The 17,257-nt window shown below is 40.0% G+C and overlaps 1 protein-coding gene and 1 long non-coding RNA gene across 7 annotated transcripts in view; one reads left to right on the top strand and one right to left on the bottom strand.

Moving 5' to 3' along the window:
- stard13b (StAR related lipid transfer domain containing 13b) overlaps window positions 1-17,257 on the bottom strand; it is a 191,434-nt gene that overhangs the window by 55,357 nt on the left and 118,820 nt on the right. The gene's annotated exons all lie outside the window — the stretch shown is intronic.
- The window catches only part of LOC133536839 (uncharacterized), a 48,277-nt gene that overhangs the window by 3,814 nt on the left and 27,206 nt on the right, over window positions 1-17,257 (top strand). The window contains exons 2-3 of one of the 2 annotated variants that reach the window (XR_009802562.1): window positions 11,969-12,036; window positions 15,443-16,325. This is a non-coding gene — a long non-coding RNA (uncharacterized LOC133536839). Of the gene's footprint in view, window positions 1-11,968; window positions 12,037-15,442; window positions 16,326-17,257 lie in introns of those variants that run through there. The other variant, XR_009802563.1, reaches the window with a different exon arrangement.

The raw sequence follows: 17,257 nt of genomic DNA, 5'->3' as shown, positions 1-17,257 counted from the left end.
GATGAGAGTGCGGAAACACGACCACATCACACCAACTCTCAAATCCCTTCACTGGCTTCCTGTTCCACTCAGGATTGAATTCAAAATCTCCCTACTAACTAACCAAACAACTGCTCAACCCCAAATCCTCCACACAACACCTCCGCTCCAAACAAGCTAACCTCCTCCAACCTCCAAGGACAAAACTACGAACTATGGGAGACTGGGCTTTCTGCTCCGCTGCTCCCAGTCTGTGGAACGCTCTCCCTGACCACCTGAAGGCACCTCAGACTGTGGATGCTTTTAAAAAAGGCTTAAAAACCCTTCTTTTAAAAAAAGCCTTTTTATAGATATGCATGCTGGTTCTAGATATTTGGCTGTTTGTAGTTTTATATTTTATTTATTTTTATTATCTTTTTATTATGCCCTTTGATGGGGTGACTTGCCGATCTTCCGCCCGATTGTAGCTGAGATTGGCACCAACGCCCCCCAGCGACCCCAAAGTAAATAAGAGGTACAAAATGGATGAATGGCTCTTTCTATTATTATTATTATTACATTTTTTTTACACTGTGGCCCTTTGAGGTTGTTTGCTCAACGTAAAGTGCTTTTTTTTTTTCTCCCAAATAAAATCTGTTATTATTAACCAGGAGTTTCTGGTCGGCCGCTCCATCATCTGAGCCGGCAGAAGCTGACGGTAAAAAGGATTCGTAGAAAATGTTTGAACAACATGATTAGTCATCAGGATCGGCCGAAAAAAAGCGAGTTGAATGTCAAGATGACTCAGGTGTTCTCCATCGTTCCTCCCTTTTGGTCCTCATGACACGTTGACACAACAACAAGCGTCCTTTACTGGAAAGACTTCGCCTTCCTCCACAAAATCCTACGGTGGTGTTCTTTCTGCGACATGACAAGTCGTATACTTCCACTGGCTGCACTTCTGCTGTGTTCCCACGTGCCTCCAGGCCATCATTGGAGGATTCGCTGTCTTTACTGATAGAAAGCTCTTCTCTGCCAAATGCCTGCCTGTTGTCTTTTGTCCGCAGAAGAAGCAATAAGTGGAGTGAAGGTGGGAGACTTGCTGCAGAGGCTGCACAGTGGATCAGTGTGTGATGATATGCTCGCTATGTGTCATTGTCTATTGTAAAGCTCTCAGCCTTGGGGGGGCGGCAGCACCACATGACGTGTTTACGACGGGAGACAAATGCATTATTAAACTGCTTTTTAGGACGTTGCGAGGGAAGGGTGGAGAAACCAAGCATGTTTGCGGGCTAATAAGGCAGTGCCAGTTCTAAAAATAAAATAATGTTTTTGGTGTGAAAGTGCTTCAAAATAGGGCTGGGCGATATAGCTTATCTTAAAAATCTCTTAATATTTTTAGGCCATGTCACGGTACATGATATACAGTGGGGCAAAAAATTATTTTGTCAGCCACGGATTGTGCAAGTTCTCCCACTTAAAATGATGACAAAGGTCTGTAATTTTCATCATAGGTACTAGAGATGCGCGGTTTGCGGTCTCATCCGCGGAGTGGGTCGGGCGGTTGACATGACGAAAAAATAGATTTTAATTAGATTCGGGCGGGTGGCGGTTGAACCATCCGGAAATATTTGATATGCATTGCTCTGTGAACGGTATCCTTTACCATTCAAAGAGCCATTTGAGACCTGTGTCATTAAGCGAAGAAGACAATAAGAGACGCTATTATTCTCCTGAATGATTGCCGGTAGTCACCCAGATAATAAGTATTATTCCGTGCTATGAAGCCATTGGCTTTGTCGCCTACTGCAACATGTACGCTCTGCTTGTCAGTCCAGCAACATGTTGTGTGTGGCTTCTGCGGTAACACGCACACGACTGCAAGGCATACTGGGTGACACAGAGTACACTAATGGTTGTGATATAAACAATTTTAACACTCTTAGTAAAATGCGCCACGCTGTGAAGCCACACCCATTAAGAACAACAAACACATTTCGGGAGAACATCCTCACAGTAACACAACATAAACGCAGCACAACAAATACCCATAATCCTTTGTATTCATGACAATTCCTGACTATTTTATACACCCCGCTAGCAGCGCAACCCCGCCACAGCCCTCCCCCCCCCCAGGCGTCGGTAAGGTGGGCGGGGTTGGGGACGCGGGGGTGTAAAATATATTCAGGTTGTTTCACGGATACAAAGGATTATGGGTATTTGTTGTGTTGCGTTTATGTTGTGTTACTGTGAGGATGTTCTCCCGAAATGTGTTTGTCAATCTTGTATTGTGTGGCATCACAGCATGGCGCATATTAGTAAGTGTTAAAGTTGTTTATATCACAACCATCAGTGCACTCTGTATCAGCCAGTATGCCTTTCAATCTTGTACGTATAATGGCGGAAGCTGCACACAACATGTTGCCGGACCAGTAATCGGTTTGTTCATGTTGTTGAAGGTGTCAAAGGCAATGGCTTCACAGCACGCCCATAGTATTGTAATCAGGATGAATGCTATTGGGTTGTTGTGGGAACGTTAGCGGCTCCAATTGTCATCATTACTCTGTGAAAGAGGTTAAAATAACTCTGTGAGTGGTAAAGGCAGACAACCTCTGATGTATTTCAGCGGGCGGGTACGGTCCTGATAAAAAGTTGGTTCGGGTGGACGGCGGGTGGATGACGACTTGGGAGATGCGGATGCGGAAGATATAATTGCCTATCCGCGCATCGCTAATAGGTACACTTCAACTGTGAGAGACAGAATGTGGGGAAAAAAATCCAGGAATTCACATTGTAGGAATTTTAAAGAATTTATTTGTAAATTATGGTGGAAAATAAGTATTTGGTCAACCACTCAAAGCTCTCACTGATGGAAGGAGGTTTTGGCTCAAAATCTCACGATACATGGCCCAATTCATTCTTTCCTTAACACAGATCAATCGTCCTGTCCCCTTAGCAGAAAAACAGCCCCAAAGCATGATGTTTCCACCCCCATGCTTCACAGTAGGTATGGTGTTCTTGGGATGCAACTCAGTATTCTTCTTCCTCCAAACACGTCCAGTCAAGTTTATACCAAAAAGTTCTATTTTGGTTTCATCTGACCACATGACATTCTCCCAATTCTCTGCTGTATCATCCATGTATCCATTTTATCGTGGATGTTCTCTACTAAATCCTTTCAGCAAAAATATGGCAATATCGCGAAATGATCAAGTATGACACATAGAATGGACCTGCTATCCCCGTTTAAATAAGAAAATCTCATTTCAGTAGGCCTTTAAAACTACTCTTCCAGAGTGAAAAGCTTCACCTTTATCCTTAGTTTGTCAGCTGAAATCCCCACGCTGTCTGCTTGTAAGTACACCGTGTGTATTCATTGTCTAACAGGCGCCAGTCTTCTCAATTTACCAGCAACGGCATGTACTTTTCAGAAGTCCATTTTCTACCGCTTGTCCGTTTCGGGGTCGCGGGGGGTGCTGGAGCCTAACTCAGCTGCAGTATAGTATATACATCAGTACCGGTATACCGTACAACCCCTTGATCTGGGTCATAATTTCTCCCAAAGTCATCGTCTTTGGCTCTCATGAAGTCTGCCGCTGGTAGTTAAATGATAAATGAGTTGTACTTGTATAGCGCTTTTCTACCTTCAAGGTACTCAAAGCGCTTTGACACTACTTCCACATTTATCCATTCACACACACATTCACACACTGATGGAGGGAGCTGCCATGCGAGGCGCTAACCAGCACCCATCAGGAGCAAGGGTGAAGTGTCTTGCTCAGGACACAACAGACATGACGAGGTTGGTACTAGGTGGGGATTGAACCAGGGACCCTCGGGTTGCGCACGGCCATTCTCCCACTGCGCCACGCCGTCCCTAGTTGTTATTGTTGAAGAAAATAGCAAACATTGGGATGTGTCTGTGAAATCAATACGCCACCGCGTGCTTAAAAGGAGCAAAATACAGAAATATTACAAGTTAATACGAACGTGCCTGTTGCAGAATTCTGTGGTGCATCAGTGTTTGGTGTTATTGAGCGTCTGCCTTCTCCTAACGTCTCTACACGTCTTATTTACAATATTAATCTTCTAATAATATGGTTTTTTGTCTGCTCTGCACTGCTTTTGATAAAAAAAACAACAACAAAAACAGTCATTTGGTTTCCCCAATGACTGGCACTGGAGAAAGGCCTCACGTAGAGAACTGTAAGGCTGTGTATCATACAGAAGACTTGTAAACAACACATTCCATTAGGTCCGTCTCATTTGGACCGCATCCCAGAGAGGACAGCGTGGGGTTGCCTCCTTCTTTTGGGAATGGTCTCACAGAGTCAGAGGCTAGAGCAGGGAGTAAGGGGGTTGGGAGTGGGGGGCATCGTCAGAACAAGGGCCCCCACCGTGAGAAAGCCCTCTCAGGAACTCCGCCATAAAAAGCCGTCCCTGGGGACGCTGGTACTAATTAACAAGGCACAAGACTGAGGGATCGTTCGGTTGTATCGGATTCTCCCCCCGGCCGACAAAACAAAAACACCTTTCCATTTATCCCGTGTGGTCACCATCGGTGAAAGGGCTTGCTTGGAATGCCCGTCTCTACCACCAGGGGGCAGCAAAGGGCTTTACAGGCATCACACATCAAACGAGATGACATGGATATTCTAGGAGGAGCTTTGCTGATAAGAAAGGCAATGACACCTTTTGGGGGGTTCTGTATAAAATCCAGTCCAGATAGCCAAGCCGATGTTTTTTTTGTAATATATTTCCTAATCTGCAAAATGCACAAGACCCAAAAATAGTTTTTTTTTTCTGGGAGCCTGTTAATGTGTGACCCTCTGTTGCTGTTACAATGCCGCCTTGGCATTTGTAGAAGTCAATGATTCATGTGGATGGAGGTCAGCTGAAGCAACAGCAAAGTAGACGCAGGCTGCCACCTACAGGCCATGACTAGGAAGCAACTAACAATTCAAACATGTTATAAAGCAGGGGTTCTTAAACTGGACCCGGGCGGGGCCCCCTCAAATATTAACACTGAATTAGTAATCTTACTCTGGATTTTAATCGTATTAATCAATTATATCTAACCTACTGTCAGTTTAAAACCTTGTCAAATTATATAAAATCATGTGTTAATCTGCGTTCTAAGAACTCCGGTTTATTAGTCCCAGAGCCCCAAAAAAAGTCTGCGGGCTACAGACCATTTTCTATTCAGGCTCCAGTACTCTGGAATGCCCTCCCGGGAACAGTTAGAGATGCTACCTCAGTAGAAACATTTAAGTCCCATCTTAAAACTCATTTGTAAACGCTAGCCTTTAAATAGACCCACCTTTTAGACCGGTTGATCTGTCGTCTCTTTCCGTTCTGCCCCCTGCGTGGAGAGGTTATTAAGTGACCACAGATGAGTCTTGCCAGCTGTTCAAAATCGGGACCCGGGGTGGACCATTCATTTGTGCATCAGTTGGGGACGTCTCTGCACTGCTGACTTGTCTCCAGTCAAGGGGATCATCTTGAGTGGAGACAAGTCAGCACCCTGCTGGCCCCACTATGGACTGAAATCTCACACTATTAACTAGACCACATCTGTGGTCCCCACCAAGGTTTCTCATTGTAGCCCATTGGGTTGAGTTTTTCCCTTGCCCTGATGTGGGATCTGGGCCGAGGATGTCGTTGTGGCTTGTGCAGCCCTTTGAGACACTTGTGATTACGGGCTATATAAATACATTTTGATTGATTGATCACAAAGGTAATTATTCGTTTAACACATAACATAAAGTTTAAGTCAGGTTGATTAGAAGAATAAGTACTAATCAAATATACTTTATAAGAAGGGACTCATAAATAACTAATTACAAATTCATCTACATGTAATTTTTCTGTGCTAAAGTAAACACACTGAATTAGTAATAAATATTTTTCTTAACTAAACTGTCCCAAAAAAATATAGCTTCACCACTTTCGTCTTAATGTTTGCGCATCAGAAACTTCTCCATGTCTTTAGCTCCAGACTACTGCCCCAAGTGGTGGGAAAGTGTATTACAACAGAGCGCTACTGTGGCCCATTCGGACCACAGCTGAGAAACAGATATTTTTTTTCGCCATATGTGAGGTGTGTGCTTGGTATTTTTATGTATTTTTATCTATTTATCTATATTCTTATGTTTTTGTGTGTTATTATGAATTTGCATGTATTAGTTTTGCTTACATTTTTGTTGTACAATGACAATAAAGATAAATTATATTCTACTCTATTTTAGGGGGCGCTTGCGGCCCAAAAATGTTTCACCCATACTTTTGTCTAGCATTATTGTTCATCGACAGATCAGAATTGTCCAATTTCGCCTTGATTTTGGAACACACAATTTAGCTTGAATGCTAACATGTCTGAGAAGTGCTTTTGTGTACTTTATCCATTTTTTTACATACTGGTGAAACACCCAAAAATTTCAATATTGTGCAAAAAATTATTCATGTCAGCCATTCAACTTTTAAATGTGAAACTAACATGTCATATAAAATATGCTTTGATTGATGATACATTGACTCCCAAATTATTGCCAATAAACAAGGTAATTGTCAACATTACTTTGAGACCAAATTAACCACTGATGAAATAATGATACATAATCATTACATTGCTAGTATTAACCTGTATTTCTCATATTGATATTGAAATGTAAACTTTTAAATATTGAAATTAAGTCAAACAAAGCAAAAAAAGACAATCTGTTGGCAAAATTTTGCACTTGATGAAAAATCACAACCAAAAGTAAAACAATTGTTTTTTGTCTCTGTGAGGGGTGGGAGACACTCAAATACACACAACCAAAACAATAAACAAAATGGCTAAAAAAAAGTTATTGGGACCAACATTATCATGGTTATCACAAACCTTCACTAAAATATAGACTTTTATCACGGCTGGAACCCTTTATTAGTATTTACTTTGTTTCTTTTGGAGACATTTGCTTCACTATTCAAACTGTTTGATTTACAAACCCTGTTTAGGAATCAATTAACTTTGTAAATTGAGGTTCCACTATTATTCCCCCTCAAAAAAAAAAAAAAAAAAAAAAAAAAAAAAGAGTTTTTGTGATGATGATGATGTGTTTAGAAAGACGCACACACAAAAATAAATACTAGATAAATAAAAGAAAGACGCACACAGGTTTTTAGACAAATTGTCGCTGGCGGACTTTGCCTGAAATGATAATTCCACTTAGTTCCTCTGTCGTTAGCTAACTAACTATCTTACCCAGGAGATTTTAGGGACACATTACTGTAACAGTCACCTCTAGTATGGTCCCGATACCAATATTTTGGTAGCAGTACCAAAATTATTTCGATACTTTTTGGTACATGTTTAAATAAAGGGGACCATAAAAAATTGCATTATTGGCTTTAATTTTAACAAACAATCTTAGGGTACATTAAACATATGTTTCTTATTGAAAGTTTGTCCTTAAATAAAATAGTGAACATACAAGAAAACTTGTTTTTTATTAGTAAGTAAACAAACAAAGGCTCCTAATTAGTTTGCTGACATATGCAGTAACATATTGTGTCATTTTCCATTCTATTATATTGTCAAAATTATTAAGAACAAGCTGTAGAAAATGAATTATTAATGTACTTGTTCATTTACTGTTAATATCTGCTTACTTTCTCTTTTAACATGTTCTATCTACACTTCTGTTAACATGTAATAATGGCTTATTCTTCTGTTGTTTCATACTTTACATTAGTTTTGGATGATATCACACATTTGGGTGTCAATCCGATACCAAGTAGTTACAGGGTCATACATTGGTCATATTCAAAGTCCGCATGTGTCCAGGGACATATTTCCTGAGTTTATAAACATAATACACATTTTTTTAAAAACGAAAGATGTTGTGATGCCAAAAAATATTGATGTAATCATAGCGACTAGATACACTCCTCTGCTTGGTATCATTACAGTAGATGTCAGGTGTAGATCCAGCAATGGCGTTTGTTTACATTTTGACGCAGGTGAGCTAGTGAAGTGAGGCATGTTTAGCTATTCCTTGTCCTGCAGGGATGATATTTGGAGGCGAGGATTAGTGGTTTAGAAGTAGCTAAAACACTGCTGACAGGGGACCGGTACTTTTCATAGGCGGTATAGTACCGAATAAGATTCATTAGTATCGCGGTACTATACTAATACCGGCATACCGTACAACCCTAGTCACCTCTCAACTTAATCACTTTGCAATACCGTCTGCTGAAAATGATGGAAAGCGCCACTCTACATAGCAACTGATACTGTGGTCGAAGTTGAAATTGCAACAAAACACATTTTAAAGGCCTACTGAAATGAGATTTTCTTATTTAAAAGGGAATAGCAGGTCCATTCTATGTGTCATATTTGATCGTTTTGCGATATTGCCATATTCCTGCTGAAAGGATTTAGTAGAGAATATCGACGATAAAGTTCGCAACTTTTGGTCGCTAATAGAAAAGCCCTGCCTTTACCGGAAGTATGTGCGCGTGACGTCACGAGTTGCAGGGCTCCACACATATTCACATTGTTTATAATGGGAGCCACCAGCAGTAAGAGCAATTCGGACCGAGAAAGCGACAATTTTCCCATTAATTTGAGCGAGGATGAAAGATTTGTGAATTAGGATATGGATAGTGAAGGACTAGAAAAAAAAAAATTAATAAATAAATAAAAAAAAGCGACGGCTCCGAGCGGCGGCAGTGTGAGCGTTTCAGATGTAATTAAACACATTTACTAGGATAATTCTGGAAGATCCCTTATCTGCTTATTGTTTTAATAATGTTTTAGTGAGATTTTAAAGATTGTAAAGACATACCTCGAGGTCAGATGGCTGCAGTGAACACGCGAGGAGCCAAGCTCACAGCTGCCTTTTTTGACAGCTGCTGCATGACGACGAATAATCCAATGATGTCTCCGGTAAGATATACAGTATATCACAATTTTCCCATCCAAAAACATGCTGGTTGGCGTAGAGAAAACATGTTCGCTTGACCGTTCTGGTTCACAACAAACAACGAAACACCGGCTGTGTCTCGGTGCTAAAGACAGCTGCAATCCACCGCTTTTCATCAACAGCATTGCTCTTTATAGTCTCCATTATTGAATGGACAAATTGCAAAAGATTCAGCAACACAGATGTCCAGAATACTGTGTAATTATGCGGTTAAAGCAGACGACTTTTAGCCGCTAGTGGTGCAGCGCTAATATTTCCTGACAGTCCGTGACGTCACGCGCACACGTCATCATTCCGTGACATTTTCAACAAGAAACTCGCAGGAAATTTAAAATTGCAATTTAGTAAACTAAAAAGGCCGTATTGGCATGTGTTGCAATGTTATTGATATATAAACTATCAGACTGCCAGGTCGGTAGTAGTGGGTTTCAGTAAGTCTTTAAGATATTCAACACTCTACTGCAATCTGGCGGCTAAAGTGGATAGTACACCCCCCAATTTGTCACGTTTCATGTAGATAATGTTATTCATGTATACGATTGTGCTCGTGTACCTAATGAAGTGGCCCGGTGGTGGATTTTTGACTGCCACCAACTGTGAATCACAATTGATAGACACATTTGACCTTGAGAGTGGAAAATGCATCACGCTGATGACACACACACACACACACACACACACACACACACACACACACACACACACACACACACACACACACACACACACACATAAAGGCATCCCAAAGGTCGCTTGGATCACCTCCCCTCGTCAGTGGATTCAAATTTATAGCCTGAGGCACAAAACAGGAGCCGGTGGATTTGAAGTGCCGGGACTCTATTGGTGCATGTAAACAGAGAGCTAATCACAGTGTTAGAACTGTTTTTTCCTGGCTCCCAGTCAGTATTTAGTGCCCTCTGAAGGCAGCAAACAAAATTTGCATGACAACAACAAGCACATAAAGCCCATCCATGAATAAAAGATGAAATAGACTCTTGCGAGCTAAGCAGTCCTGAGGAAATACAGTATTTGTGTCAGACGCCAGCGCGCCACCGAAGAGCCGTGGCAGAGATGACGGCGTTCCAAAGGCTCCGAATGCTGGTCCAAGTTTTTGTTATTCCCTCTGAGCAAGTGTTTCTCAAATTCGGCTTGCAGAGCGCAGAGTAGACCTCTGCCAAGGTAATGGGTGCCAAGTTACAAGCTTGGTCCCCAATGCCTGCGGACCGTAACCGCAAAAAAAATGGTACTAATCTGTACCTTCACCTGAAATTTCCCCAAGTCTGTACAAACGTGGACATTGGTGATACATAATTTCTGTGCAAGACTAAAAGAGAAGTAATAATACAAATATATACGCATAAAACTAGTAAAGTGCAAATCTTCACCAGGGCCTTATCTCTCTATTGTAAATAAATATTTTAAAAAGTCCTGATTCCAAACGGTGATTTGTATCAGCCCCAAAATATGATCACCCATTCCTTAACCCACTTCTTATACTTCCAGAAACTTTCTTCAAAACCTGCTCAAAACTTTTGGAGTTATGTTGCTAACAAGCTAAATAATAGACAAACGCCAGTTAATAAGATATTGAATTTGAATAACATTTATAAATAAAATATAATTTAGTCTTTAAAGGCCTACTTAAACCCACTAGCGACCACGCAGTCTGATAGTTTATATATCAATGATGAAATATTAACATTGCAACACATGCCAATACGGCCGGTTTAGTTTACTAAATTGCAATTTTAAATTTCCCGCGGAGTTTCTTGTTGAAAACGTCGCGGAATGATGACGTGTGCACGTGACGTCACGGACTGTCAGGAAATATTAGCGCAGCACCACTTACGGCTAAAAGTCATCTCTTTTCATCGCGCAATTAAACAGTATTCTGGACATCTGTGTTGCTGAATCTTTTGCAATTTGTTCAATTAATATTGGAGAAGTCAAAGTAGAAAGATGGAGGTGGGAAGCTTTAGCCTTTAACCACACAAACACACGGTGATTCCTTGTTTAAAATTCCCAGAGGTGAAGCTTTACTATGGATCAGAGCGGTCAAGCAAACATGGTTCCCGACCAATTGTCAATCGGCAGGTTTTGGTGAGAAAATTGTGTTAAAAAGTCGCCTCTTACCGGAGATCTGTGGAGTTTGCGCCAACCTTGTATCTGCCGTGACTTCCCTCAGACACTGGCCTCAAGACACCCGTGGACAAACCCCTCCGACTATCAGGTACTATTTAATCTCACTAAAACACTAGCAACACAATAGAAAGATAAGGGATTTCCCAGAATTTTCCTCGTAAATGTGTCTAAAAACATCTAAATCCGTCCCAATGCAATCGCCTTTTTATTTTTTACTTTTTTTTAATTTTTTATTTTTTCTAGTCCTTCGCTATCAATATCATCATCCACAAATCTTTCATCCTCGCTCAAATTAATGGGGAAATTGTTGTTTTCTCGGTCCGAAAAGCTCTTGCTGCTGGAGGCTCCCATTAAAAACAATGTGAGGGGCGGCATAGCTCGGTTGGTAGAGTGGCCGTGCCAGCAACTTGAGGGTTGCAGGTTCGATTCCCGCTTGTGCCATCCTAGTTACTGCCGTTGTGTCCTTGGGCAAGACACTTTACCCACCTGCTCCCAGTGCCACCCACACTGGTTTAAATGTAACTTAGATATTGGGTTTCACTATGTAAAGTGCTCTGAGTCACTTGAGAAAAGCGCTATATAAATATAATTCACACTAATTGACGTAAGGAGCCCTCACCCTTGTGACGTCATCGTCTGCGATTTCCAGTAAAGGCAAGGCTTTTTTATCAGCATCAAAAGTTGCGAACTCTATCGTGGATGTTCTCTACTAAATCCTTTCAGCAAAAATATGGCAATATCGCGAAATGATCAAGTATGACACATAGAATGGACCTGCTATCCCCGTTTAAATAAGAAAATCTCATTTCAGTAGGCCTTTAACATCTTATTTACGTTGTTGCTGTTAAAAAAAATTATAATAATGTATATAATGAACACGTATCTTTTTGTCACAACAGGGTCGCATCTTTATGCGGGGTCATTCTATCAGGAATGCAGAACGGACAAGTCCGGACGACAGCGTAAGGTAGGAGATTATTTAATCTTGAACAAAAACTCAAATAGGTACAAAAAACGGAAAACAAGGCAAAGGAATAAGGTGCCGATCGCACTTGAAGCTAAATACTTAGCGTGGACTAGAAGACAAGAGACGTGATTAGAGCATGAAGCAAACACTTAGCATAAACTATGGCCTGGAACACTCAGGGAACTGTGGCATGAAACTAGCAAGAATTACTTGGCAAGGCATGAGACAATAATGACGCCGTGTCGACTGACTGCCAAAGACAGGCTTAAATAATGCCTCTGATTAGAGACTGGTAAGCGTCCCGAACAACAGAGGCAGGTGAAAACAATAAGTAGCCATGGCATCCAAACCAAACTCAGGTGTCACAAACAAGGACTCGAAAACTAACAGAAAATACAAAAACATGATCCGGACCACTGATCATGACACTTTTATATATAACCCATTAATAAATTAAATGTATTATATTATATCATAGTATGATATGTGTATCCACATTTTACATGTGCATTTTTTTAGTATCAATAATAGTAATATTATTACTGATAGATATTTATATTATTATTGCCTATATTTTATACATAACCTATTATTATAATCAACAATATGTCATATTGTATAGTACAATAAACTACTACTTTGAATTATTAATATTATTTTACTATTATAAATAATGATAATACTTTTTTTTAAAAATGAAAAAATATTGATGATATATTGTATGTAGTTGTATAATATTGTATTTTTGTAAAATTATTATTATTTTATATTTATATTAATACTACTAGTCCATCCATCCATTTTGTACCGCTTATTCCCTTTGGGGTCCCGGGGGGCGCTTAATGTATGATAATTATTCTATATAGCATTATATAAAATTCATAGGAAAAGAATAATACATGTTTTTTTTTTTAGCTGCATAGTGTTTACAACACAGCCTTGATGCATGTTGCAATCGAGAACTATATTGAAGAATGAAAGAAATCTAGATAATGATTTATTGAAAAAAAGTAATATTAAATGATGACTTAAGATACGAAAACAATTATGTAACTATAACATGGCAATAATGTATAATATTACAAACCCCGTTTCCATATGAGTTGGGAATTTGTGTTAGATCTAAATATAAATGGAATACAATGATTTGCAAATCCTCCTCAACCCATATTCAATTGAATGCACTACAAAAACGAGATATTTGATGTTCAAACCCATACATTTTATTTTATTTTTTTTGCAAATAATAATTAACTTAAAATTTCATGGCTGCAACATGTGCCAAAGTAGTTGGGAAAGGGCATGTTCACCACTGTGTTACATCACCTTTTCTTTTAACAACACTCAAAAAAACTTTGGGAACTGAGGAAACTAATTGTTGAAGCTTTGAAAGTGGAATTCTTTCCCAGTCTTGTTTTATGTAGAGCTTCAGTTGTTTAACAGTCCAGGGTCTCCGCTGTTGTATTTTACGCTTCATAATGCGCCACACATTTTCGATGGGAGACATGTCTGGACTGCAGGCGGGCCAGAAAAGTACCCACACTCTTTTTTTACGAAGCCACGCTGTTGTAACACGTGCTGAATGTGGCTTGGCATTGTCTTGCTGAAATAAGCAGGGGCGTCCATGAAAAAGACGGCGCTTAGATGGCAGCATGTGTTGTTCCAAAACCTGTATGTACCTTTCAGAATTAATGGTGCTTCACAGATGCGTAAGTTACCCATGCCTTGAGCACTAATGCACCCCCATACCATCACAGATGATGGCTTTTTGAACTTTGCATCGATAACAGTCTGGATGGTTCGCTTACCATTTGGTCCGGATGACACGATGTCGAATATTTCCAAAAACAATTTGAAATGTGGACTCGTCAGACCACAGAACACTATTCCACTTTGCATCAGTCCATCTTAGATTATCTCGGGCCCAGAGAAGCCGGCGGCGATTCTGGATGTTGTTGATAAATGGCTTTCGCTTTGCATAGTAGAGTTTTAACTTGCACTTACAGAAGTAGCGACAAGCTGTATTTAGTGACAGTGGTTTTCTGAAGTGTTCCTGAGCCCATGTGGTGATATCCTTTAGAGATTGATGTCAGTTTTTGATACAGTGCCGTCTGAGGGATCGAATGTCACGGTCATTCAATGTTGGTTTCCGGCCATGCCGCTTACGTGGAGTGATTTCTCCAGATTCTCTAAACCTTTTGATGATATTATGGACCGTAGATGATGAAATCCCTAAATTTCTAGCAATTGCACTTTAAAAAAAACGTTGTTCTTAAACTGTTTGACTATTTGCTCACACAGTTGTGGACAAAGGGGTGTACCTCGCCCCATCCTTTCTTGTGAAAGACTGAGCATTTTTTGGGAAGCTGTTTTTATACCCAATTAATGGCACCCACCTGTGGGATGTTCCAAATAAGTGTTTGATGAGCATTCCTCAACTTTATCAGTATTTATTGCCACCTTTCCTAACTTCTTTGTCATGTGTTGCTGGCATCAAATTCTAAAGTGAATGATTATTTGCAAAAAAATATTTTTTTATCAGTTTGAACATCAAATACGTTGTCTTTGTAGCATATTCAACTGAATATGGCTAGAAAATGATTTGCAAATCATTGTATTCCTTTTATATTTACATCGATCACAATTTCCCAACTCATATGAAAACGGGGTGTGTAATATTAACAACAAAACGATCTAACAACATCTTAGAAATTAAAGTGGCCTCCTATGAATACATTGTGAAATGCTTTAAGATATATTCCAATACAACATAAGGAGGACACACGTCATTAGTTAAAGTTAAAGTACCAATGATTATCACACACATACTAGATGTGGCGAAATTATTCTCTGCATTTGACCCATCACCCTTGATCACCCCCTGGGAGTTGAGGGGAGCAGTGGGCAGCAGCTGTGCCGCGCCCGGGAGTCATTTTATGGTGATTCAACCCCCAATTCCAACCCTTAATGCTGAGTGCCAAGCAGGGAGGTAATGGGTCCCATTTTTATAGTCTTTGGTATGACACACGTTACAAAATATGTACCAATTAGTCTGTCTATACAAAGATCGGATTTGACCCTAGCTACAAACCACAACAATAATGATATTAAATGAGTTTCCTGTGCACAAACATTGTACATATATATATATATATATTATATATATATATATATATATATATATATATATATATATATATATATATGTCATTATGCTGCAGGGGTAACATATGGAAACATCTTACTAATGCCGAGCAGGCCTTGAGACAGTCAGACCACATAAAAATACAAGGTCCCTTTTCAGAGCATTAAAGCAGCCTTGAAATACACTCTCCGAACTGAAGAATATTTCCAGGAAATATGATGCATTCCACCTCAGTAAAACATTCCCTCTACTTTGCATCAGCCTCTCGCTAAAAACACCAACCCTCACAGCTACCAGAACTCAAACTCGACGTATCGTCTTGACCAAAGGAAGAGGACATCAGGATGTTGCAAAGGCGACTCAGACCTCACAGGCGCCGCCGCCCGGAATTTGTGTTGAGACAAAACAAGCGTCATCGCCATCAGCGGCCCTCACTTTCAACCTGCTGTGTCAACAGCCGGCTGGAATGCAGGAGCGGTTGCCACTCGTGGACATCTAAACGTACGACTGCCTCTTATCTGCAGTATTTCATCACGCAAGATATGATTCACATGAGGACAAAACAAGCTGCTATTCCTGGAAAAAAAAACTGCTTTGCTGTCGTGTTAAAAAAAATGCATTGGTCAGTGGAGAAGATTGGCTGAAATGACATAAATGCAGCACTTAAGCCTCACACTACTTAACAGTAAATCACTCAATTACTACTTAAAACTACCTTTGTTCATTTTTAACATAACTGCATGCCTTCACAGCACTTTCTCATGAAGGCTTAACACTTATAAATATAAACAAAAATAGGTTTAAAACTAATGGGTTCACTTATCATGAAAATTAGCATTTCCATCATTAAAGCTGCAGAGGGAGGCGGGGCTACACCTGTGGCTTCAAAGCCATATTTGTTTATTAAACCACTATACATTCATTTTACCATGAATTGATTTAAACAAGTTGAAAAACTTATTCGGGTGTTACCATTTAGTGGTCAATTGTACGGAATATGTACTGAACTGTGCAATCTACTAATAAAACTTTCAATCAATCATAAACACAACTGTATGTGGCGATATTAGCACAGACGCTAATGCTAACACAACACAAGGGGTATCCTGGCTGGTACAATATTTGAGGTTGTCATGGTTACAACAAAGCGGTGCTATATACACAATAAGAGTAGGACACATTTCTGCTTTACTACAAATACGTTCCGAGACCAGCAAATGGCGAAAGAATGCAAAGAATGACCGCACCCATAGCACCAGGGGGTTCCCAAACTTTTTGACTTCGATAAAATAATATATGCACACACACACACACACACACACACACACACACACACACACACACACACACACACACACACACACACACACACACACACATACATACATATATATATATACCTTTACATATATCTAAACATACATACATACACACATACAAATATCAAAACATACATATATAGATATATGTAAGTACATACACAAATATAGACATGTTGTCAGGCTTTCCCCTGACAGTTTGTGTTTTAGATTTTTTCCCCTGTGTTTAGTATTTCCTGTTTTTAGTTCCTGTCAGCGCTCTTATTTTGTCGGTTTCCTGTGTTTCTCCCTGAGCGCTTTTTTCCCTCAGCTGTGGCTGATTGGCACCTGGCCACACCTATTGTCAATCAGCCTGCTTCTATTTGAGTCTGTTTTTGTCCTCCAGTCAGTGCTGGATTATTGTCGCTCTTGTATCTTGTCAATGTCACGTCTTGTCGCTCTGGTCGTGTGAATGCAGCGTTGCGGTAAGCTATATTTAGTTAGATGTGTTTAACTTACTGTCTTTTGTTCCCTGCTTCCAATTATGTTTGTCCATAGCCAAGTTTGTTATTCGCCCACGTGCGCGCTTTTTGTTTGTACCCTTGGTTTTGTTCTAGTTTTTTATATTAAAACCATGTTTTCTCACTCCATGCCTGCCTCCATGTCTGCATCTTGGGGTTCGCCACAAACAAACTCTGACACATGTGATTGTATGTATATACAGCACAGGCCAAAAGTTTGGATACATCTTCTCATTTTGCTGTGTTTTCTTTATTTT

Source organism: Nerophis ophidion, linkage group LG18 (genome assembly GCF_033978795.1).
Source record: "Nerophis ophidion isolate RoL-2023_Sa linkage group LG18, RoL_Noph_v1.0, whole genome shotgun sequence".
Taxonomy (NCBI): domain Eukaryota; kingdom Metazoa; phylum Chordata; class Actinopteri; order Syngnathiformes; family Syngnathidae; genus Nerophis; species Nerophis ophidion.
The sequence above is the reverse complement of the archived record's forward strand: the minus strand, read 5'-3'. Positions and strand labels throughout refer to the sequence as shown.